The following is a 23,251-nucleotide window of genomic DNA, read 5'->3' on the forward strand; positions in this document are numbered from 1 at the left end:
CCCTCTGTATGGGATGGAGAGGAGAAGGTCATTCAGGACTGAACAACTTTCTTCAGTCCGCACCAACTATCGTTATAGAAATGGAGAACCAGATAAAACTGTGCTATATAGTTGACCTTGGACTTCAGTATCATTCTTTTTCAACAGTATATTAACATTCCTTCTCTTCCCATCAACAGAGTAAGAAATTTCTGAGCCAGCACTCCAAAGCATGGCCTTCTGGAATGAACTTTAGTCTTACTTCGCCCCTTCAACTCTGTTCTCTAAAAATCCTCCCTTGCTTTCAGGGTTTTATAACATGTGTAAGCTTGTCTGCAGCCACAGTAGTCATTGACAATACTTATGGTAAGGATACCAGCCTAGCCTTGGGTGACGAGGCACACAAAAAGGAAATATTAAAGTAGATTTATCACAAAGCAAAGCCATTTTTCTCTAGGTTCTGATTTGACACTCTTGCAACCTCAGCTTCTGGAGATTTCTTTTTAACTACACAATCCTGCAAAAAGGAAATCAGCCTCGAGTCGGGCAAGACGAAGCCTTCAGGTAGAACAATCAGGGTGATCATTGCTTTACACTAGGCATAGATGTCATAGGTGTACGTACACACTTTTGGCTGTGCATGCTTACATTATAGCGTATAGAGCATTTGGTGAAACTCACCAGTTGTGACTGACCAGATGGTTCTCCCACCACAAAAGGATGGCGCCTATAATGATTTCGTGGACCGAGTTGTGGATGTGGGGTGTACACAGAGCTAGCATCTTCCACTGATTTTCTGGATTTTTCCACCTAAAAGAATAGAAATGTATGTCTCTGAGGTGCTAAATATCCTTAACAGCAATGTCTGAGCTTGCCTTCCCTCTGTCTTTCATCAGACAGCTATGATAATCAAATTGCCCAGATCCAATTGAACACCTGCTTAAGGAATGAGAGAGAGATGAGGGAAAAGACTTGTTCCAGTCTCTGATTGATTCCCCTGCACCCTTCTACAGCTGCACATCTCCCCAAGTTCAATTCCTCTGCCTATTTCTGTAGATCTCCCATTTCTTGATTTAGTCGAAGGCCTTTTTCTTTTCAAAATCTGAGTGCATCTGCCATTTCCTTGCTCTGACAGTGCCCCTCCCTGCCTTTTCTTCTCAAGAGCTCCACACTGGGCTGATTACCCTCCTGGACATAGATAGCTACACTTCTTATCCTCCCTTGCCCAGTCATCAGGTTTTCTCCTTTCCTTTCAGATTAGCTACTCAACCAATTTCACTGAATGTATGAAGGGAGAATTAAATTACAATACTAATTGCAGACAGGTTCCTGTGTCCTAGCGTGGCATCACAGCAAAGACACAGATCGTATATCTGCAGGCGTCTCCTTTACACTTCTCACTGAAGGAAGCAGTTTTGCTTTATGTTCCAAAAGTACCCAACTCCAGAATCCCTTAATAGGGTGCCTTGGTCACTGCTTACACAGTGGCAACTTTCTACCAGCAGGAGTTCAGTCAGTAAATAATGCTTTTGCAATTATCATAGTGAGCAGTGGTTTTCATTAAAATCTCCTCCTTTCTTTACCTGATTAATTGCTCACAAACGCATTATTAAAACTAAAAAGATTCAAAACTGTTCTTTAACTGCTCAAAGAAGCAGCTAGCTTCTCAGCGCATGCTTCTCAATGCAGGCTCTAACGAAGAGATAGGATGTTGAGGACATGTCAGCCAAAATGACAACTTTTCCCATACGCGTCCAAGTGACTTCACAGGGAGAACCATTGACTTCTCTGGGATTTCCACTACTGTAACAACTACAGCATCAAGCTCTACCCACACAACACCAAACTCTTTTCATTAGTTACATGCTGGTTCAGACAAACATCGTGAGGAGAGGCAAACGACTGAAAACAGACTGAGGGTCTTCAGCTTGGGAAAATGAGAAGGAATATGAAAAACGCATGCAAAATCACAAATGTCTTGGAAAAGGGGAATAGTTATTAATTTTGTTCATAATGAGAACAATGGAGCATCAAACAGAATTATCAGACAGCAGATACAGTAATTATTGTGCAGAAATTCAAGCAAGTACCATTTTATTCAACTTGCAATTAAATTCCACAACTAAGTATACTGCAGAACCAAAATAATAAGTTGATACAAAGGGAATCATGTTTATGAATGGGAGCTCCTGAGCCATTCGATAGAGCTAGAAGAGGTAACCTGGGGCAGGATCATCCTCTACTTGCTTGTTCCTTGTACTTTTTCCATAACCCACAGAGACAGGATGCTTGATTCAATGAATCGTTGGCCTGACTCAGGGCTGTTATTTAGCACAGGGCAAAACTAGCAAGTCCCATCAGTACTCAATAGCGTTCAAGCCTTACCTTGATTTTCTGCCCCCTCACCTTCTTCACAGAATTTTCAAGTTTCCTTTTCATTTCCAGCTCGTGATGACGCTATCAATATCAGAGAAAGAAATCTCATTAACAGACATTATGAGATGTCAGTGAATGTAAGAGCATTTGCTTCTGTTCTGCTTATCACTCACCTGCTCCCTGGCCATTATCCTCATTTTGCCCAGCTATGAAACTACTACTGACTCAATCCATTTGCATTACATCCATGTGTATTAATATCAGAAAGGGAACAACTGAGCATTTGTAAAGTTGTAGGGACCAGCTGCACTCTTGATACGTAGTGGGAATGTGACCAAATCTTGTACTCAGGTAACATATATAACCATGTTCAAATTATTTTGGTTTTATTAGAATTTTTTAAGCAAACTAGCCTGTGACTATCACCCCAGAATCTGACAACTGCCAGCATGCATTAAGTGAGCCAAGATAGTGTCTGTTCTAATGGCAGTATGGTTTAACAGCTAGAGGCCAGTGGAGGTTCCATGTGGGGGACGCCAAGTACAAAGATTGTCCCTCTTCCCAGCAGGAGATACATTTTCAGGAGAGCATGAGGGCACAGCTACAGAAAACAGACTGGTATGAGATAATAGCCACTGTCTGTCTGCTGGGAAGTATTTGAAAAGGCTTACAGATCCCTAGTAAATGCATACCTCCATATCAAGGATCTTCTGAAACGTGGCCTGAGCCAGGCACTCCTCTGCGTATCTTTGCTGATCCTTCCTCCGAACATTTTGCCAGTATTCTTTATCAGGTATTATTCTTCCACTCCTTGAGATCTGTGGTAATCAAATATAAAGTGACTAAAAAGAACAGAAAACAGACTAAAGTATGTTTTCAAACAGAGTAGCACCTCTGCTTTCTGTCGTGGTGCTGGAGCTCACCTTCCCAGCACAAAACTGTAGTTTCTTTGACTGCATGGACCCCACCAGCCAAACAAGAGCAGGAGAGAAGCAGTCACGTTTTCTAACAACTGAGGGCTCACCCTTACTCTTCACGGGCCATCGCCCAAGTCAGTGAAGGGTAATTAAACACTCGCCTTCCCACTGTGTGAGGGTTGCATCTGCCTGTGCTAACCAGCATCACACCTAGGAGTGCATAGGTATTTTTTAAAATATTCAGCACATTCACCTTTACCAAATCCTTCAGTTTTCCATTAAACACTTTTGAAAAATAACATTGAAGCTATTTAAACTGCTAATAGAGTCAAAGATGCTTAGATCTCACAGTTTAAAAAAAAAACCAAGAGAATCAATATGAGTCTGTATATTTGCAAACTGAAAGATCTTGCAGAGAAAAAATCCAGTAAGCAAAAAGAAATACAGACCAAAAAACATAAAACATTCTAAATTTATCAAAACACCTCCATGAAAGATCTTCTTCTGCCTGGATGTGAAATGCAAGCAGATTGACAAGCATTCTCACATCACCAGAACAGTACAGTAATACAGTGCCACATGTAACTTCTTACTGGAAATGCATTTACTGAGCAGAAGCTCAGGGCTAAGCCAAAGCTCTCCAATGTTTAGATACATCATCAATCCATGTCAGCCACTCTTCGCAGTTTCAGGCAGACAGGCATTATGACTGCTGCATTACAGAAGCTGCAGTGGAAGCATAAGCTTGATATTCCATGGAGTATGGCCTCCATATTGACTCTTAGCACATTCCTTCTTGTGTGGAATCATCGTTCACCAGCAGCCCCCATGGCAGCACTTTGAGAGCCCCAGGTGGCCCTTGGACCTTGTCATCCTGAAACACGCTCAGTGTCAGGTGAAGCATTTCCTCAGCTGCAACTACTGTCTTCAAAACTGCTTAGCACACAGAGCTAAGCTCCGAGCTCTGGCTTTCTGTCATTCGGATTTCAGTAATGCAGCCTTAGGACGAAACGGTGTGACCAGCAGGTCCAGGGAGGTTATTCTCCCTCTGTATTCGGCACTGGTGAGACCGCTCCTCGAATCCTGTGTTCAGTTCTGGGCCCCTCACCACAAGAAGGATGTTGAGGCTCTGCAACGAGTCCAGAGAAGAGCAACGAAGCTGGTGAAGGGGCTGGAGAACAAGACTTAACGAGGAGTGGCTGAGAGAGCTGGGGTTGTTTAGCCTGGAGAAGAGGAGGCTGAGGGGAGACCTCATTGCTCTCTACAACTACCTGAAAGGAGGTTGTAGAGAGGAGGGTGATGGCCTCTTCTCCCAAGTGACAGGGGACAGGATGAGACAGAATGGCCTCAAGCTCCGCTAGGGGAGGTTCAGGCTGCACATCAAAAATTTTTTTCATGGAAAGGGTCATTGGGCACTGGCAGAGGCTGCCCAGGGAGGTTGTTGAGTCACCATCCCTGGAGGTGTTTAAAAGACGGCTGGATGAGGTGCTGAGGGGCATGGTTTAGTGACTGATGGGAACGGTTGGACTCAACGATCCTGTGGGTCTTTTCCAACCTTGTGATTCTGTTATCTAGATGACCTACGGTAGGTAATAATGCAGCAGAAAATGCCTGGATTAAACAAACCTGCCCTCAGTCTCAGTGTGATCGCATGGCTGTGATCTGGCACAGCATGATTTCACATTTGGCTAGCTGGTCAACTCCTCACCAACACATACCTCTAACAAACAAACAACAAATCCATTAGTGGTTTGATTTGTCCACTATTAGAGGAAACAAAGAACTCTCCTCTTTTTTTTTCTCAGAAAAGGAAACTTTTCAGTCTCACCAGTCCTGATCTCACAAGATGTCGTCTTATCCTGGCATTGCTGAAATATCCAACCAGGTGTTTGTCTGTAAGGCTATTGTAGGTTCCAATAAATCTGAAATAAAATCAATATAGATGCATATAATCCCTTTGATAGTCAAATTATTACAGCTTAAGTTATACATACTTACCCAATAGTTTGCTGCACAAAATGCTATCTTGATGAATCAAGCCCAACATTTTGTCAGATAAATGCTAATCAGACTATGTAAAAGCAAGATCTTACTGTCTGTGGAATGTTCCTATCAGAAACAACTGACTTCTACGTAAGATACAGCAGTTCAGCATTGACCAGCATCCCACCACTGAGGCACAGGGTCCAAGAAAGCCGAGCTCTGAAAGTCTCCTCCAAGACCGACTCTCGCAACAGCCTCCTCAGGTGACCTTCACCAGGCCATCACCATATCATACAACATCTGGAGCTGGATTACTGGCATGGACTCCAGCTCCCTTGCTACCCAGCCATGGGCTTTGTCAGAAGTGCAGTATATGGTACATCTCCAGGGAGGGGGATGTCCCAGAACTCCTGCACCACTGCACTGCCCTACCATGCACCTCATGCTCCCCTTCCTCCTCCCGCCTCCCAACTCGTGGTAGGCATGGCAGTGATAGAGCTTCTGGCAGCTTGCGCAAAGACCTATAATAATAACTTGGCTTGGGAGGGATCTTCAGAAGCCACCTAATCCAGATCCCAGCTCCAGACAGATCACTTATACAACTTTATCTCTACAAAAGAATTTTCCTGCAGTCTTCATAGCCAGCTCTGAGCCATTATTGTCTGGTCTCTAACACCAAAAAAATTGCTTTCTTCCATCTACTCAGGTTAACAGAAACTGCTAGCACCAAAATATATTTTCAAGACAGAACACTGTTTCCGTGTTATTTTCACTGCCTTGAAAGTTAGCAGACATGTTATTAACTTGGATGCAAATTCTGCTCTGATGAAGGGACTATTTATTTGGTTTTTTAGCCGAAGCCTCCTTCTGTATCCACATTTCCAACCTTTTATTTTAACAGCTATTTCCCCTTCTTTAACGTTCCCTCCATCAGAGGGAGTGTACATCAAATTTGCCACTTCAAACACCTATACAGAAAACTAGGTTGCTTCAATTGCAGATGTCAAAAAATAGGCTTAAATATAACCTTCTGTTTTGAACAATTTTCTCAATTGGGATTCAGCTACGTATCTGTTACAATGTTGTCTGGCTAACCACTAATTTGCTCATGAACAAAAAAGCCTGCCTCAAAAAGCATTTCTCCATTTGGCCTTTACACAAATAGAACTCACAAACAACTCAGGAAAACGAATCTACAACAGCAACATTAGGAACCATCCTAAACCATTTCAGGGAGCATTTATGTGAACACAACAGCGACTCCAGGCTATTATTTAAACAGACAGACAAGAATGTTTATCCCACAAACATATTGATAAATTCAATTGCACAAAACTTGTGCAGGGCAAGATTCATAACTTCCATGGTATATACAGGCCAGGAAGCCTACGGTACGGCATTACGGTTTTGCTGGCTGGCCCCACATGGCTATAGTTTGAAGTGCAACTTGCATTGATGAGAACAATTTTGCTCTCTAAATACAGTTACTGTGTTACATTTTTACATTTACTTTATTACCTTTTACCAAAAATCAGCAGATCTGCTCTGTGTAGCCTATTTCCTCAAACTCAATAAAATCCAAACACGCTCTGCAGGAAAGCAAAGAGTTTGTGCCAAAGTTGGGGCAGCAAGCAGACTCCTGTGTCTGCAGGAATCCCATCACTATTGCTCCAGCACTCAGCCAGCTACCACCTCTTCACCACCTCGGCCTTTCTGTGGAGAGCACGCTTTGCACTGGCAGGACCGAAGAAAGTCCCCCTCCAGACCCAGGTGTCAGAAAAGAGGCAAGTGATGAAGGATCTCTCTTGAGAACCCAGGTCTTCCTGGGTTAGAAAGCACAGACACCGGGCAACCCATCGCTCAGTTCGGTACCAGCCTGCACAGCTCAGAGCCAAGGACCCAAGGCTTTTGCCACACCATGCTCTCAAGATTTTAACGAGACTGACTAGCCAGTAGCACAACAGCTCTGAAGGGCTGCTCAGTCTAAAAGAGTCCTGGGACTAGGCAGTCGTAGCGGCCAGCGTGGCTGGGCTACACTACCTGCTGCCAATCTTTGCCCCTCAAAACACCCCTCATGTTATGCAAAAGTCCTTTTCTGTATTTGGAGCAATAAACATGGGTCCAATATGAAATGCAAGAACCTCTCGAGTATTTTCCAGTTCCCATGCTAAAATACTCAGGATTGTCTTTAATGCATACACTGAGCAATCCAAAGTGAACAAACTGCATCTCTCTTCTCTTTATTGGTGAAAATCCGCCAAATCAACAAACATAGAGACCCTGATCATGTAGATTGTCAGAGTAAGGCCCTCCCCTGCTCCACACAAGAAATGCCTTGCACCTCTGGAATGCCAACAGAGCTACAACTTCCTAGCTGACAAAGATCAGAGCTTCAAAAAATTGAACCCAAGATATGAGAGTTAAACACAAAACCAGAAGCATCCGTAACTAGCAGATACCTTTTTTAAGAGTTCTTAGCACAACCTTATCGTACGTCACCCTCTGGAAAGAGGACAAACAACAAAATACATTTCAGTCAGCTGAAGTTTTTAATAGTCTAGATCCATTCACGTTGTTAAATGCACACACTCAGCCACACATTGCATAGTGTTCAGCCTGACCTTCAGGCTCTCTGGGCAGGAAATATTTTAATTACACAACAAGAGATTGATCTCTCTGGTTTTCTTTGGCTTTAAATTTAAATGCCACTGTACCTCTCTTGCCTGTCTTTCAATGGGACGATTCATGAAAAATGTCTATTATTAGGCCAGGGCACCACACACAACAGCATGTTCAGGGGAAGAAAGAACAATTTGATTAAAAAAAAAATAAGAAAAAAGCAAGGAGATCATGAATTTACAGGAATTTTATCTGGGGTTTCACAATAATCGCCCAAGTAGCCTACCAACAATAAATTAAACTTTAAACAAACAAGTTAGCTTACCTTGTTATGCACGTTGATCAAATACCGGCACTATAGCAACTGTTCTACATTACTTTTTAAAACCATTTGCATTTGAAACCACCAGATTACATCAATTATGCTAAATGTTGACTTACAGTACGCCCTGGCAGTTGCATACAGAGGCAGAGGAGAAACTCAATCCAACTCCTCTTCATTTACTCCCTTCCATCTAATATTTCATGGACCATGTAACTAGTCAAAACACAATTCCCACCTGAGCACGGTGACACAGCAACTTTAGTTTCAAAGACAACTCTGCACACGTTTTCTCATTTAAATTATGAACAGGCTGGTCTTTAAAAATGCTGAATTAAACTCAAAGTTCAGAGAGTATTGGGGAAAACGAGGAAATGTTTTGGGCCTGAAACAAAACCCAGGAAACCACTGGAAAGAATGGAAGGGCATCCACTAGGCTTTGGCAGAGCCTGACTTCCCAGAGACACCCAAGCTCTCTGCCCAGGTGAATGCCTCAGTTGCCTAGAAGAGCAGCACAAGCAGAGCCTCACTGAACACCCGGGCACTGGCTCAAGCTTGGGTTCAAACTGTGTGCAGAAGCAGCATCTAGCCCTGCAAGTCTGTGCCCACTAGCAGCTGCTGCCCAGTTCCTGCTCATGCTGACTGACTGGTTCATCCTCCCCTGTCAGACTTTAGGCAAGTGCAGCTGGAGCGGGCCATGCTGACACCTGTCCCAAGTCCCCCTGGAGTATCCCACTGACACCAAAGAGTTAGACCGACTCGGCACTCCAGAGGATGAGGTGCAGGTGCAATTCCCAGCCCAAGGGCAGCCAGGGCGAGTTACCAAACCAGGTAACTTCCTTCCCCCAGGCACCAAGGAAGTCTACCAAATACCATCATGCGCATGGAGCACATGTTCTCTCTGGACACCCTGAAGAACTTAGTACATGAAGGGAGTTCCCCACCCGCTGGCACAAGGAGGGGACCCTGGGAGGCAGATGCATCCCATTCCCAGGTCTGTCTCTGCTTTATGTGGGCATCTTGACCTCCCACCCTTTGAGACCAGCAGCATGCCAGGTGCTCACTCACCCTTCGGTACCATCTGCGCTCCTAGGTAACACCTTAACTGCCTGTTCATGAAAACAAACTGCTGTTGCTAGAGACAACTCTGCTTTTCTCCCAAAAGTAATAAATTAATAAAGCCAAGTACAAGGACACAAATCAACACACAGAACGGAGGCACAAACCAAAAAAGCCACAATTTGTTCTGCTTTAAAAGAATGTATTGAGGGCCAAAGTAAACCAATTATCAGCCCAAAGCCCCGCAGAAGGAATTACGTCTGCAGTGGCAGGGAGTCCAGCTGTGCAGATGACTAAGTACACAAAACAAAAAATACACCAGAGCCAGTGACTAGGATTTTAGTAAATTAAGGAAGTGTCCACTTAGAACTCTGTATTATACCAGATTTTCATTGCATTATCATTACCATTACTATTTATTAACAGTATCTGGTTTTGATCTGCTTACAGCGCAACGCACTGCGTGCAGAGCTTGTGCTGTGTATCAAAAGGATCTTTAAAACCACTCTTATTCATTTGAAAGGACTAAGTCACAGTAGGCATCCAGCATCAGTTTTGTAAAGCACATGTTCACAGTTAATAATTTACAGTGCAATTAAATCAGTGACCGTTCACCAAAGAAATAATCTAAGAGAGCATCAAAGCTCTAGTTATTGATCGGTAGAGTCACAGGGAATTACAGCTCCCATGTTTTACATGATCACTGGAGTTCGTTGCTCCTTCAATCAAGCAAAGAGTCCTGCCCTAACGGAGACCATTCCTCGCTTTAACAAGCTAATGGATCTGGCATTGCTTCTGCTGGGGACATAAACAAGAAAGGCTCAGCCAGCCTCCAGACAGAACAAATTCAAACACAGACTGTCAGTTAAGAACCCCACAAGGCAAGGCCCCTGCCCAACATGTTCCATTTGGGAGCAAAGACTCCTCCCAGGAGACTTTCCAGACACCTGGCCACTGCCTGCAATACCCTCCCTAAGGAAACTCTTCAGCCACCGTTAAGTACATCCCATTTCAAAAAACAATGCCGTCAGGGTCTCCACAGAGGAAAGCAGATGGTGGCAAAGTGATTTTCTGCAGGACTGGAATATGACATGAAGTCCTGAAGGTCAGGACATTGTGAATTTTAGCTGGGAATAGCCCAACAGGCACATGTGGGCCTAAGATTCCAAAGACGGCATAGTTCCATCACAGAGGATGGGATTTTGCCATCAACCCACCAGTACAGGCATTTAGAAGACAACTGCTGGCATTGCCACACAACTCAACATAAATGCTTGTTCCGTTTGGTGCCTCCAAGCTTGAGCCAAGTGAATACGGCCAGTGACTACACTGCACTTGGATTCCTCTCTCTGTGAAAGAGGACCAGAAGATGAAAAGCCAGGAAAACAATCCCCAGTCTCCGCAAAAAGAGGATCTTGCTTTGTAGGGTGGCAGGGTTGTAACACTTGTGAACTGACTTTTCCAACTACAGCCTTAGGCCGTGGCCCTTTTCAAAATATGGGGAGCTGCTGCTGTGCAGCTGGGTCACTGGCAGACCCTCAGCTGCACCACCTTTGGACTTGAGGCACAGCTCTGGCTTCTGTGTTTTTTGATTTCAACCTCTGCTGCTGTGCTTATAAGAATAAGAAGCCACGCTGGAACCCAGCTACTGAACCAAACTTCATTGAAGTCAGTAGATGACTTGAAATCTGGATGGGGCTGTGCAGTCTAATGATAATTAATTGCATTATTTCAAGCTCACAAAACCCTGAAGCCCAGGTACAATCTTCCTCAGGTGATAACAAGGAAGGGGAAGGTCACAGTCTCTCCAAACCACACTGCATCTCTGCTTAAATAGTTGCACGTCCCCTCCAGCCTTGGCCAGCTGATCTCAATGAGACTACCAGTTGTTTGCCTCATGGACACACAGGCTACATTCACCTTTCACTTTTGTTTCAAAAGCTTCAAGCGGCTCTCTTTATTCTTTGCCTAACCTGAACTATTTCATGGCCAAACCACTGAAGATTCTTTGGCCAGATACTCCGTGAAAATTACTTTATTTTATGAATACTTTGCCTCAGGGCATGGTCAATGACCTCAAAGGCAGCCAGAGATCTAACAAGCAGACAGAAATGAGCTTGCTCTGCCTGCACCCAAAGGCAGTCACGAAGCTCTGGAACACAGACAGTGGCTTGCCCAGCACTGCCCAAAGGCTACGCAGGACCCTTAGGAAGTTTAACATGGCCAGGTGAAAGTCCTACACCCAGGAACGAACAACCCTGTGCTACAAACAGCACAAGCTGGAGACAGACAGGCTGGACGTAGCTCTACTGGAAAGGATTAGCCAGTCCTGGGGACACAAGCTGGATGAGGTGAGTCAGCCACAGCACCGGGCAGCGAGGACGGCCAGCAGCATCCTGAGCTGAAATAAGAGGAGCACAGCTGGCAGGAGGGAAGCGATTGTCCCCTTTCCTTGTCACCCACTAGACCCCATGTGCGTGGCTGCATCCAGGTTTGGGCCCTAGTGCACAGGAGCCGTGGATGCACTGAAGTGAGCTCAAGGAGGCCACCAGGATGGTGGAGCTGGAGCACACGCCCTGTGAGGAGAGGCTGAAGGAGGAGAGGCTGCGCAGCCGGAGCAGGGGTCAGTCTGAATGAAGCAACTTGGTCTGATGTCAGCTGACCCCATGAGCAGACCAGACAAGAGATCTTCCTTGTCTTTTGCAGAATGAATTATTTTGTGATCCTGTGGCTCATTTGACTGCTGTACTAAGCTAGCACTATTGAACGGCTCCCAGAGTGAGGAGCAGAGGCAAACCCCACATGTGGTGGCCTCTCCACTTCAGCAAGGTCTTTGCAAGTCACAGCTCTGCAATTTCCAGTGTTTTCCCTGTAAGGTAGAGATTGGAGCTATTCCTCAATACATCTGTGAAATAAATGTCATCAGCCACGGCAGAACTGTTTCCCCAAAACTGTTCTAACCAACTATCATCCCGACTCCAAAAGTGCCTTTCACGGTAACTAGAGGGAAACAATCTTCCAAGAATAAGGTTTTAAGTATTTTGTTTGGAGTCCTATATATTTCTGCATACAAGAAACACACTTTTTTCCAAAGGCTTTTATACAAGCAAATCTTTCTACAGGTTCCAATCTTGAGCACAACTTGGCATGGAAACGGGAGCCAAAAGGCTCTTGTTCTGCTACCGATTTGTGACACGGCCGGGAGCAAGGGACTCGGTCGGTTCTTTACCCAGAGCATCGCTCAGCATACAGGACGTGCCAAATCACGTTACAGAGACGGGGACGTGCACAGGTCCTCAGGATCTGTAATTCGTGCCGCCTTGGGGCCGTGTGGATGCTCTGAACGTTCCAGCCCGCGGCTGCGAAGCCAGACACCGAGGAGGGGCACACCTGCCGCCAGCCCCTTCACGGACGGAGGGGATACAACGAATTCTCGGGGTCTTGGCCGGCGCTTTCGTTGTGAGGGGACAGGCGGCGCATCCCCCCCGCGCTGGACGCAGCGACACGGCGGTCCCCGAGTTCCCAAGGCTCGGAGCGGCGCGGCTCTACGCGGAGCCAGCCCCCGGCTGCACCCCCACCCTCCTTCCCCCCCAGGCTCTCGCTCCGCGTCCCGACAGAACCGGGCAAGCACGGCCCGGCCCCCGCTCCACTCACCCCGTCTGCGGAGCTCCCATCGCGGCGGCTCCCAGCGGCGCTATTGGCCGCGTCCCGAGCGTCGCTAGGACACAGCGGGGAGGGGCGGGGTTGCCAGGGCCGCCCCCCAACCCCCCGGCGGCGGCCGCCTGTGACGCCGACCCCGAGCTGGCAGGAGACGCTGCAACGGGCTCTTCCCCTGCAGTACCAGCGAGCTGCCAGGGTAAAGGAAGAGAAAGGCAAGGAGAAGGGAAGGATGAAGAAGGCCTTTGGATACAATACACGCCTGTGAACTTAAAAACACAGTGGGAGATGAGAGGATGCTCGATTGTTTCAAATCATAGACTCATAGAATCACCGCGTTGGAAAAGACCCACCGGATCGTCGAGTCCAACCATTCCCGTCAATCACCAAACCATGCCCCTCAGCACCTCATCCACCCATCTTCTAAACACCTCCAGGGAAGGTGACTCAAGCCCCTCCCTGGGCAGCCTCTGCCAGTGCCCAATGACCCTTTCCGTGAAAATTTTTTCCTAATGTCCAACCTTAAACCTCCCCTGGTGCAGCTTGAGGCCATTCTGTCTCATCCTGTCCCCTGTCACTTGGGAGAAGAGGCCAGCACCCTCCTCTCTTCCTTTCAGGTAGTTGGAGAGAGCAATGAGGTCTCCCCTCAGCCTCCTCTTCTCCAGGCTAAACAAGCCCAGCTCTCTCAGCCGCTCCTCATAAGGCCTGTTCTCCAGCCCCCTCGCCAGATTAGTTGCTCAAATATCCATCCACATTTCCATTCTCTCAGCACAAATGACAGGAAAGCTCCAAAGGGTGCATTTCAGTGGCCTCCAGCTTGACTCTGATACAGGAGATATCATCATCCTTCCCCGCTCCTGTTGTTCCTCTGCATCACAGCGGTTCCTCTCAAGGCTGCAGCACAACTGAACTGAGAAGGCGAGGAAGAGCAGGGCCAGCCCTCCCTTGCTGATGAACCAGCTCCAAAACATTGAAGGACTTCAGCTGTCCTTCAATGGTCCTCTGTGCCATGATCCACCCACATGGAATACTGAATTGTCTCTTGTAAAAGAAGCAACTATCAAGAACATCAACATCTTCCAGACTTTTTTATCTTCCCAACCCTGCAATTAAAGTCTCATTAATTTATTGTATCCTGCTGGAACACACCAAGGCGGCAGGAACACATGCAGGGAACCACTCGGTTACAACGGAGAGGGGATACTTTTGAAGCACCATTTATTTTGGGCACAATGATATTAACGAACCACAGCTGCAATTCCACCCCTCTGTCTTTCAGAAATACACGTACCTGCCCTTTCCAGATGCTGCCATGGCTACACATGGCACACACAGATACACAGATAACATGTGGCAAGCGTGGAACCCCAAGCCCTGCCTGTCTGTGCGAAGTTGAGCACAACAGTGAGAGCCGGTGTAGCCTCTCCCACCACTCACAGCCCCATCACAGAGAGCACCAGCATTCGCTGATTCAGACCCCTCCTCTGATTAAACTCAAAACCAGCCAACCTGACAGAATTATTCTGCCTAGTTTGTTTGTCTGCTATCTGTGGGTAGCTAAGGCCCGGCGGTCGGAAGATCTCGCGATGTACGGAAAGGTAGGACCCCCTCCCGGGTAGCCAATTGCGTATTAGTTCATGATGTAAGCAGACGGAAGTGACGTCGTAAGCCCAGGCTATATAAGGCTGTGTTACGTATCAATAAACGCCATTTGCCGTCCACCACATTGGTGTCTGTGAGCTTATGGACCGAGTGACCTGGGTTTGGTCACCGTGTCGTTCCTGAACCAGGTCGCCACGCCTCCGGAGGCAACGCCCCCCGAAGGCAACAAGTGGTGCCGAAACCCGGGAGCCGGGAAGGAGCTCCGGGAATCGGGAAGTCGCTTGGAATCGGGTGAACGACGGCCGGTGCGGCTGGACCAGCCCGGCGGGGAGGACGCTCCCGGACCCGCAAGGAAGATGGAAGCCCTTGTGAAGGTCGTATCACTATTAGATAAGACAGATTGTAAGCCTAAAGATTTTATTCTCGCCATTGCGAGGCTTTTAGAGCTTGGGGTCATTGACCAGCCGGTGGATATTCTCCACCCCGAGGTGCGGGATGAATGCACCAAAGCGTTAGCCGAGGAGGCGATGTTCTCGGGTTGTGCAAAAAGCCTTAAGTCGTGGGGGAAAGTTGTACAGGCCCTGCAGGAGGCCATGCAGGAGCAGGAGACCTGGGGGGCGGCAAGGGACTGTTTGTCGGCCACCCCGGGATTGGGGGTCGGGGCGGCCACACGGACTCTGCACCCCCCACGTGGTGATGATTATGCAGAATCTAAATGTTTGCGAGAGGGTGATACGTCCCCTCAATCCTCAAACCCCGTCCCGCTTACGGAGGGACAGAAACGAGTGGAATCCTTCTGGGGCGGGTTGGCCGAGGAGGCCAGGGGCGCCGCTGGAAAAGCGGAGCCCGAGGAAATCTCGGAGAGACCGCCACCTTATGCGCCCCAAGATGGCGCCGAGCGGGAAAGGCGGGGTGAGAACGCTCGCGGCGGGAACAAGGAGGTAGCGCTGGAATTGAATAGCGCGTGCAAGCGTGAGGGGGAGGAGAACATAAAAGAGAAGGGTGGTGCGCGCGAGGGGCGGAGAGCCAATCAGAGCGTCCGTCTGCTGCCGAGCAGCAGGCAGGGCGAGCCAGGGAGAGGGAGCGGCCCCGCCGGCAAGGGAGGTGGGCGGGGCCGGGGCCCGACAAAAAGAGATCGGGGACCGGAAGTGACCGGTCAGTCGAGTTCCGACTCCGGCTCGGACACTAGTCGGGGCGGGTGGTCCACAACCGACTCGAGCTCAGAGGAGGAGGGAGTGGGGGTGCATAGAGTTAAAAACCGACACATCCCCACTCGAATTAAAGAAAAGCTGAGAGTGGGACAAATCCCTCTCACGGATTGGAGAAAAATAAAGATAGCGTGTGCCGATTGGGCCCCATCAGCCACGCTAGCATTCCCGGTCCGGGTCACAGATGGGGGACAGAGGGTCCACTCACCAATAAACCCTAAGGACATACAAGCAATTGTTAAAGCAATTGCAAATAAAGGACTTAATTCTGCCATGGTCTCCACCCTCATAGACAGCGTTTTCGGTGGAGATGATATGCTGCCCTTTGATATAAAACAAGCTTGCAGATTAATATTCGACGGGGCAGGGATGATTGTGTTCAAACAAGAATGGGAGGACAACTGCGTAAAGCAGCTGGCCCAAGTAGCTGGGGCAGATCACCCACTGCACGGCTCCAGCCTGCAGCGGCTCATGGGAACAGACCCAACCATGATCACCCCTCAGGCGCAAGCTCAGGGCCTGCGGGCCCATGAAGTTATGGCAACTACCCGTGCGGCCAGAGAAGCCATTCGCACAGCTTCTAGAGTCATCGCCAAGCCATCACCATGGTCCACGATAAAACAAAGTGAAAGTGAGAGTTTCACACAATTTGTGGACCGTCTCCAGGCAGCGGTCGACTCTTCGAGCCTGCCTGCGGAAGCAAAAGGCCCGGTGGTAGCAGAATGCTTGCGTCAGCAGTGCAACTTGACAACCAAAGAAATTCTGCGGTCATTGCCGGTGGGGTCGAGTATCGCAGACATGATCAAGCATGTCGCGAAGGAAGAGCATCTAGCCCCAATCCAGATGGCCGTTAGCACTGCAATAGCCAACGTGATGGCATGCTCTAAATGTGGCCAGGTGGGTCACGTTGTAACAACCTGCCCTCGGTTTCATGACTTGCCAACAGCATTCCCCCTGCGCTGGAATCGACCCAGAGGACCGTGTTGGGTCTGCAGGAAGCAAGGGCACTTTGCCAAGGAATGCAGATCTAAAACTCAGGGAAACAGGAGGGGGAGAGGGCACCTGGGCCGCACACGGCCCTTTCCCACTTGGGACACCAGGCAGCCCAACTTGCCAACCCCGAATGGGGCGAAGCGCCCCCGAACCTGCGGCGCCCCCCGAGAAGCAACCAACTTTATGATCCAACTAGCGGTCCAGTCGAACCTGCCCTTATCTCAGGGACAGCAAGGACCACCCTCTGGGGGCGAAACCCCAGGGTGGCCCTGGCAGTGAAGAAGAAAATTCAACCAATGGGTCCTGTCCAAACATTGTTGCCCATGAACTCTATGATGCCGGAAGGACAACCTTGTGCTGTCCTTGATATTAAGGACTGTTTTTTCTCGATACCTCTACACGAGGCAGATAAGGAGCGGTTTGCTTTTTCTGTCGTGTTCCCAAATAGCCAACGCCCCAACTTGCGCTTTCAGTGGAAAGTGCTGCCTCAGGGAATGATCGACTCGCCTACTATTTGTCAAATTACGGTGGATCGAGCGTTAGCACCGGTTCGGTGCAGTGACCCGACTGCGACAATCATTCAATACATGGACGATATTCTGATCGCTGCGCCGTCAGAAAGTCAGGTGGACCAGCTAGTGTCGACAGTCTCAGAAACTCTAAAAATAAACGGGTTCGAGATTGCGAGCGTGAAAATTAAGAGAGGGCCATGTGTCAGTTTTTTGGGAGTGGGGATCACAAGTTCTTATGTGACCCCCCCCCAAATAAAAATCTGTCGACGCATCAAAACACTCCATGATATGCAACAGCTAGTGGGGTCTTTGCAATGGCTCCGTAATATCGTCCTGATCCCTCCTGAAACCATGGCCCCTCTGCATGATCTTCTAAAAGGAAAGCATCCATGGGAGCAAAAAACACTGACGACGGAAGCAATGAACTCTCTCGACTTCATCGAACAACAGGTATCGTCAAGCACACTTGCCAGATGGAACCCGAATTTACCACTTGACCTGTATGTACATTTCACGGAAGGAGGGGGAGTAGGGGCACTAGCCCAGGACCCCCCTGATAAAGCTCAACCTATACAATGGATAGTCCTAGGAAAACCGTCACGTGCATTCTCTCCAGGAATCGAGTGCCTTGGTAACCTCATCATGAAAGGCAGAAAACTCGCCCTAAGACACCTAGGCATCGAACCTGCCAGGATATACCTACCTTTCCGCAAACAGCTCCCAACGCAATCAGTAGCAATGTCAGAGTATCTGGCCATAGCCCTTGTCAGATTTGGTGGAGAAGTCCGGTATGCTACAAAGCCCCCCTGGACTCAGATGCTGGCAATTGTCGACATCGACCTCCCACGGAAAATCATGGACCGACCCCAACAAGGACCAACGATCTTCACAGACGCATCCTCAGTGACCTCAACTGCAGCAGCAGTATGGCAGTCGGAAGGAGAATGGCACTGCATTAAAATGACCGATCGTGCGCTTTCAGTCCAGCAACTAGAAGTGATGGCCGTAGTACTAGCATGCGGACTGTTCCCAATGGAACACCTCAACATAGTGACTGACTCGATGTTCGTGGCCAAGCTTTGCTTAGCCATGTTGGGGCCTGGCGCGTCAACATCCACAGCAGCTTTAATGTTGGAAGAAGCACTTTTTTCCCGAAAAGGTACCATATCGGTCATCCACGTCAATAGCCATAACCCAATCAAAGGGTTCTTCCAAACTGGTAATGACAAAGCAGACGCCGCAGCGAAAGGACTGTGGACGCTAAGAGATGCCCGTCAGCTGCATGAGTCTCTCCATATTGGAGCTAAAGCGCTAGCAAAGAGGTGCGGGATTTCAGTTACTGACGCGAAACACATAGTAGCCACGTGTCCCCACTGTCAGAAAGCACCATTGTGGTCCAGTGGAGTCAACCCCAGAGGCCGTAAGGCCTCCGAGGTGTGGCAGACGGATTTCATGCTCTGTCAGTTGCTGAAACCTCGAGCATGGCTAGCAGTAACCGTAGACACATATAGCGGAGTCATTGTAGCTACGCAACACCTTAAGACCGACTCCAAAGCGACCATCCAACATTGGCTGACGGCTATGGCATGGCTTGGCATCCCTAATCAGATCAAAACGGACAATGGCCCGAACTTTGTCTCCAAATCAGTCCAGGCATTTGCTTGGAAGTGGGGTATCACCTTAATACACGGCATCCCGTATAATAGCACAGGACAAGCCATAGTCGAACGAGCAAATCAAACGCTGAAATCTAAATTAGAGGTATTAGCAAAAATGGAAGGTTTTGTCAATGCCGTTCCCCTGGGAGACCAAGCACGCCTGCTAGCGACTGCTCTGCTAGCACTAAATCAGTTCCCCCCGGGGGAAGAGGTGAATAGTCCCACCCAAAAACATTGGGCCACCCGAGCGTTAGAGGAAGGCCTGTTAGTCACAATTAGAAATGAGCTGGGAGAATGGGAACAAGGGTGGAAGCTAGTCCTGACAAGGCGAGGGTATGCTGCTATCAAGAAAGATGGTAAAATTAAGTGGTGTCCGCTTAAGTCTATTAAACCGGACTTACACGACAAAGCTAACGAAAACTGTGAGTTTCTGTCCACAGGATCAGATTATCAGATGCCCTTGTAACCCGTACGCCCCGGTGGCAGGAGAGGACAAGTCGACAAGCATCCTGTCTGCACCTGGGAGTTCCGCACCGGCGGAATCCAAACAACAGCGACGTAGCCTCTATGGGAAGGGGCTGGTATCTGTTTGTGCAATTTTGATTTTAGAGCTGATTGTAATAATCATATTGGTATTGGTCTTTAGACCCTGTATATTGAGTGAGATGCGTCGTTTGTTAAGAGCTGGCCAGCGAAGGTTAATTTTATGTTTGTAGAATACCAGCAGCTGCTTTAAGAAGGTATTGGGTTAGCACTACACCCAGTTACATTTAAGTTACCATTGGCCCAAGTGTGCCAAGTGTTTGTTACTATGGAACTGTTGTTTACACCTTTTAGACTTTATATTTTAAATTCAGACTTTTGATGTTATATTTGAGACTTGTTAAGATTTTTATATTTGTTAATTTATTTAAATTTGGTAAGATTATGTATGGTTAAGATTTTATGTTTGCTAAGATTTTTATATTTTATAAATTTTTGGCTATTTCGTTAAGCATAGGGAGGGGGGAAATGTGGGTAGCTAAGGCCCGGCGGTCGGAAGATCTCGCGATGTACGGAAAGGTAGGACCCCCTCCCGGGTAGCCAATTGCGTATTAGTTCATGATGTAAGCAGACGGAAGTGACGTCGTAAGCCCAGGCTATATAAGGCTGTGTTACGTATCAATAAACGCCATTTGCCGTCCACCACATTGGTGTCTGTGAGCTTATGGACCGAGTGACCTGGGTTTGGTCACCGTGTCGTTCCTGAACCAGGTCGCCACGCCTCCGGAGGCAACGCCCCCTGAAGGCAACAGCTATCCTTTTCCTCCATACTCTCCGCTCTGTGGAGGGGATGGCACGTTCTAAAAAGAGAGCTGGACCAAGGGATCTCTAGGTTGACAGACTCTGCAGATGGGTGCCCTGACAGACCAGACGCAGCTGAAGGATTAGTCAGAAATGTGACAAGCAACGTCTCCAAGAAGCTCAGCTGCAGCAGTTCCCAAGCCAAAGTGGTTCCCCCTCCAGTGACAAGAGTGTTCTGCTAACAACGAACACAGCACGGAACATCCATGGACACTTTCAACCGTTCCCCCTGGCAGATTACAGTGAGAGCAGGTTTGCACTGAAATGCGAGGCTGGGGCTACTGGAACTAAGTTGTGGGCAAGCCCTGGCCCCCTCACCTTCAGCATGACAAGATCTCACAGCGCTGCACCTCCACCTACAGCCGCAGCCCAGGCTCATGTCTGCCACAGCACTGACAACACTGCCCTCTCATCCCTCACGCCCACCTCCTGCCCACAGTCCCAAAGAGCCACTGCATCTCCTTGTTCCTCCCTGTACCTTGTGGTCAGTGCTATGCTGTAATTTTTATTCACACTGCGTGTCCCAAAATGAAAACAACCCCTTCCATTTGTACCATACATCAGATATAGACCAAGAATTTAGATGCTCTATTGCATGTCTTCTTGGGGCCCCTCACTACAAGAAGGATGTTGCAGCTCTGGAGCGTGTCCGGAGAAGGGCAACGAAGCTGGTGAGGGGGCTGGAGAACAAGACTTACGAGGAGCAGCTGAGGGAACTGGGGTTGTTTAGCCTTGAGAAGAGGAGGCTGAGGGGAGACCTCTTCTCCCAAGTGACAGGGGACAGGACGAGAGGGAATGGCCTCAAACTCCACCAGGGGAGGTTCAGGCTGGACATCAGAAAAAAAAATTTCACAGAAAGGGTCATTGGGCACTGGAACAGGCTGCCCAGGGAAGTGGTTGAGTCACCATCCCTGGAGGTGTTCAAAAGATGGGTGGATGAGGTGCTGAGGGGCATGGTTTAATGGTTGATGGGAATGGTTGGACTTGATGATTCTGTGGATCTTTTCCAAACTAGTGATTCTGTGATTCTGTGACACAGCTGTCTGAGTGCTGCGGGTTCAATGTGCTTAACTTTGCCGGGAGAAGCCTGCAGCGTCAGAGAAACAGAAGAACTCCTCTGACACCTTCTGGTCAGGAGCCTGTAACAAACCCTGTCCTATGAACATCAGCAAATGCATTGACAGGGAAACTGCTCTGAATTTCATCTCTGAGCATTAGCTCCAGCACAGAGGCGGCATGAAGCAAGAAAGGAGTCACTGTAAACCATAAGCCTCTCATTCCTGTAACACCCTCTGAGCAAAGGACAAATTAAAAAGAACCACAGATTTTAAAACATACCGTGTATAAAGAAAATGTGTATTTTCATACACACATCATCATATCAACCATTAACTGCTATGCTTGACCTGCTATTTAGTACCTTCACATTAAGAGATGTTTTACTTTTTCTAACAGTGCTGCCAAGCAGAATCACAGATTCCCTACCTGCCATAATTTCACCAGAAGGAACAGGAATAATCAGCATCTTTTACCTTAATAATCAGTTAAACACTACCTACCCACATCATTTACACTAGGCTAATCATTCTTAAACCTTCAAATTCAGAGCAAGTGGGAATGCAGCTCCCTACTCATGTTGGAATTTTGACCTGCAGGGAAGCCAGCATCTGGCCACTGGGACATCCACACAGCCTCCAGCTGTGACAGATGCCAAACCTGTGACACTGGCAGGCAAGGACCACGCTACTGCACTCCTACAGCCAAGTTCGCATAACCCTTCTCTTCCCCAGCAACTACTTTCAAAAGCACTTACTAAAATATTAGTTTGAAATACTTAACTCCAGAAACACTCCCATCTTTATCCCTGGCAAAAGCATCCATTTGATGCAATGGCTGTAAGGTTTGTATGAACAAGGAACAGTTAAATGACTCCGTATAATAGCAGAAGGACCTCACATTTACATTTGCACAGAAGAAACAGCACTGTGATCTGCCTGCTATAGAAGACGGAGCTCAAGTAGTTTACCAAACCAATTACACACATCTTGAAAGAAATGAGGACTTAACTCAGTCACCCAGCATATTCCTTTAGACCTATGTTTAATAGCTATAATATCTTAGCATTATCCCCCCCCATCAGAAATTCAAACACTTTCTGAATTCCTGCTGGGAAAAATAGGTAGAGCTTTTTAGAGGTGCGTATATTTATGCTATGTTAGAAAATTTACTCACCTGTAAGTTTAAATTATCACTTGAGTAGCAATCCCAAACATGGCATTAAAAGAGACGCTTTCATACCTGAAAAAGGCTGATATTGCAAGTCTGAATCGGTGACTTGGAGCGCTCTCCTCTCTACTGAGAGGTTAATGCAAAACACCAGAGATGCACTTCCACAGGGACAAGCTTGGTGCTGGACAATGTCTTCCTTACATGACTTAACTTCCATTAGAAGAACATTCCTTTCCTCTTTGAGACTGAGACCTTGCTCTTTCACCACCAATATTAACTGAATTAGTTCTGTAAGCCTCCCTGTAAAAACCTCTTCTCTCACCTTAATATTTTAACAGGGGATGACAAACCTAGGGGAGAAATCCAGACATTTCAAAAGATTTTGCCAATTATTTTCTTAGTTGGGATTAAGCAAAACATCAGTAGAAATTAATGCCGTCTCAGAAAAAAAAAATAAAATCACAGCTTCAAAGAAGGTAGTGCAATGCCTGAGGAAACTACACTTGGATTCAGAGAACATGTGCTGATTTGTGATAGTATGACAGTAAACAAATCTAAACCAAACGTTAAAAAACAAGTTTCGCAGACAAAAATGCCTCTATATTGAAATTTATGGTCAGTAAGGACTCACTTTTCCTCAGAGGAACAGAAGTTCTCCTTGAAGTTGAGAAAACTCATCTGCAAGTGATGACTTCATGACTCATTAGAGAATTGGATCATTAAAAGGAAGTGCCTGTAATACCAAACATTTTGAGTGTAAAAACTGTCAACACAAAGAAATTGTTCTTCCTTA

The sequence above is a fragment of the Phaenicophaeus curvirostris genome, chromosome 8 (assembly GCF_032191515.1).
Source record: "Phaenicophaeus curvirostris isolate KB17595 chromosome 8, BPBGC_Pcur_1.0, whole genome shotgun sequence".
Taxonomy (NCBI): domain Eukaryota; kingdom Metazoa; phylum Chordata; class Aves; order Cuculiformes; family Cuculidae; genus Phaenicophaeus; species Phaenicophaeus curvirostris.